The 3,380-nt window shown below is 42.3% G+C and overlaps 1 pseudogene; it reads left to right on the forward strand.

The window, feature by feature from the left end:
* Positions 1-300: 300 nt before the first annotated feature.
* Positions 301-418, forward strand: LOC126199893 (5S ribosomal RNA; annotated as a pseudogene).
* The last annotated feature ends 2,962 nt before the right edge of the window (positions 419-3,380 follow it).

Below are 3,380 nucleotides of genomic sequence, written 5' to 3' on the forward strand. Positions count from 1 at the left end.
CTTTTGTTAAACTAAAGATACAGCTGTTGTCCTCAGTCTATCGTTCAGCCCTGCTAATACCAATCTTAAGTATAAAATATTGCTCAGGGAAAACTATCTTATAATGTGACAAGTTAATGGCTAAGCCACTGAAAACTTGTTAAATATTTGGCAACATTCTTAATGTTATTATGATTAAACATGAACTTGGGTGCTGATATACAAATTTTAAAAAAAAGTGGTTAAGTGCGCCAGCTATTAGAAATTAGAATGCCGATATATCAGAAAAGTCTTTGCTTCCACCTTGATTATATACATTTTAGCAACGGCCTTGCCGCAGTGGATACACCGGTTCCCGTAAGATCACCGAAGTTAAGCGTTGTCGGGCGTGGTCGGCACTTGGATGGGTGACCATCCAGGCCGCCGTGCGCTGTTGCCATTTTTCGGGGTGCACTCAGCCTCGCGATGCCAGTTGAGGAGCTACTCGACCGAATAGTAGCGGCTTCGGTCAAGAATACCATCATAACGACCGGGAGAGCGGTGTGCTGACCCCACGCCCCTCCTCTCCACATCCTCATCTGAGGATGACACGGCGGTCGGATGACCCGTTGGGCCACTTGTGGCCTGTAGACGGAGTGGTTTTTTTTTAATTATGTACACTTGGCCTCAACTGAATTCGTTTTCTGTTTTTATTTCCTGTGCCTGCAAACTAAGAGAGCAGTACACAATATTTAGAAGTTTAAAATCAAAATAAAATAGTGTATGAAATAACCATTTTACTGAAGTTAGAAGCTTCTGTTCCCGTTTTTCCGTGTTTACTAATAAAATTTGATTTTAAGAAGAAACATTTCATTATTAATTTACGTTCACCGACGTCGGGTACTCTTGTCCACACGAGTTTTTAGTCGGATTCATTGTGGTCCACGTGGGGCCTAACTTTTCTTCTTATTGTTATAAACACTGCACACCATTGGGAGATGAATCAATTTTATCCATATAAACTTATGATGACTCAGAAATTGAGTGCTATGATTATTTGACGTGAAATTGATATTTTAAGGTTTTTTGGTGGAATGTATCGTTCCAGTAACAACTGCTTTTCACACGGACTGAAAGCAACACTGTATGGTCACTAAGTAATGCTTTGACAGACTGGATATAAAGCAGGGTGCAAGTCTTACATGATGACTTGTACCCTACTCCTTATGCGCATGCAGTCTGGAACCGCAAGACCGCTACGGTCGCAGGTTCGAATCCTGCCTCGGGCATGGATGTTTGTGATGTCCTTAGGTTAGTTAGGTTTAACTAGTTCTAAGTTCTAGGGGACTAATGACCTCAGCAGTTGAGTCCCATAGTGCTCAGAGCCATTTGAACCACCCTTATGCGCAGGTGCGTGAAGACTGAGAGCACAGGTGGCAAAGTTTACAGTAATCGTTTAATTAATTTCTCCACGGCCGCTTACTTTCATAAATAGTACCTAGCGGTCTGCATTCAAGCAGACAAAAATCATCGTTTGAAAATTTAATTAAAGTGGCCTTTGACACTGAGCTGCTTGAACGCAGATTGATGCTGAATGCGAAAAAGTGGTTTTAGTCTGATGTGCACATTATTCTGTTCCACGTTGCTTTGATCACTTCATTGCAATCCCACAACTGCACTTTCAAGACTGAATAGCTGCTCAAAACTATTAAGGCAACAGAAAAAATAGTGCTGTTCAGATAGCGCAATTATTTTAAGCCGAGAGAAATACAGCAATAAGTCGAGACACAGAAATATACGTGTTTTTGGTCCTCCTATTATATCGATATTTTGCTTATTTGTGGCGCCAAAGTTCCTCTCTTAGGCCTCGAATAGTCAGTCGTTCAAATGTACCTCGTCGTTTTGCATGCGAACGACTCACACCACTCTCTTATGAGTAATCATCCCTCTCTTTCGTTTTCTCTCTCTCTGTCCTTTTCTTTTTTTTCCAAACAAAGTTGCTTAAAAGATAACATTGCAAAATTTCCTTTTGCGATTTTGGAATATTTTTGATAGTGAAAGTCATCTTCATATATCACTCCTCTCCTCTCATGAAGTTTATTATAAAAATATCTGTTCAAAATAGCAAAACTATAAACTTCATGCGGACCAGTAGCTGAGTGGTCAGCGCTTCTCACTGCCATGCGTACGACCCAACTTCAGTTCCCTACAGTGCCAAAAATGTTTCCGTCGTAGGTGAACGTGAACGGTGTCCAATAAACGTCGTGATACTAACTGAGGAGCTTCTTGAATGAAAAGTGGCGGCTCCAAGGTCTGGATAACTGCCAACGACCGGGAGAGCTGGTTCTGCTGACCCCATGTCTCTCCTCCATAGTGGCCGATCGGTATCGCGTGATTATCTAGACCTGGTCATGAAGTTCATATTTTTTTTATTACTGTAAACTGAAACAACTCTGTGCCTAGATTTCGTGCACCTTCGCTCAAGGGACTTGCTGACAGTTCTCACGCAGCACTTGCACCCTGCATCTTATCCTGTTTGGCAAATCATCTGGTGCTGCTTTCAATCGGTATTAAATGTAATTTCCGGTTTAAGTTTTAGATTGTCGCACACGTGTTGAGATGACAAACTAAAGCAGATATTCTTTTCGAATTCTAATGATGGCCAAAAGTTGCTACACAATTTTACAGTATATACAGGTTTTTTCACTAAATGTGTTTGCCTAAGTAAGTTACGAAGTCGTACGCGACGGAAATATTTATTACGGTAGGTTACCATAAGGAACGTTACACTGTCTGCGGAGCTATGAACATAGTTTACTGTATTATTATCCAAAGAGTTACAGCAAAAAGATACTGTTTCTTAAATGGAACAATAGTTGTTTCTATCACGCACTGGAATCAGTAACATCAATTAAAATTACATTCGCCGGCCTGAGTGGCCAAGCGGTTCCAGGCGCTACAGTCTGGAACCGCGCAACCGCTACGGTCGCAGGTTCGAATCCTGCCTCGGGCATGGTTGTGTGTGATGTCCTTAGGTTAGTTAGGTTTAAGTAGTTCTAAGTTCTAGGCGACTGATGACCTCAGCAGTTAAGTCCCATAGTGCTCAGAGCCATTTGAACCATTTGAACCAAATTACACTCCTATCACTTTTAGTTTGGGAGCTACAACCCGCCGCGCGGGATTAGCCGAGCGGTCTAGGGCGCTGCAGTCATGTTCAATACACTCGCGAAATGGTCGTATGGGAAAATCCCTACTTCATCGCTACCTCAGAGATGCTGTGACCCACCACTCGTGCGCCGACCACCACGTTCAAACTCACTTAAATCTTAATAACTTGCCACTGTAGCAACTGTAACCTATGTAACAACTGGGCCAGACATTTGTTGTCTTATATAGATGTCGCCGACCGCTGCGCCGTATTA

This window comes from Schistocerca nitens, chromosome 8 (assembly GCF_023898315.1).
Source record: "Schistocerca nitens isolate TAMUIC-IGC-003100 chromosome 8, iqSchNite1.1, whole genome shotgun sequence".
Taxonomy (NCBI): Eukaryota; Metazoa; Arthropoda; class Insecta; order Orthoptera; family Acrididae; genus Schistocerca; species Schistocerca nitens.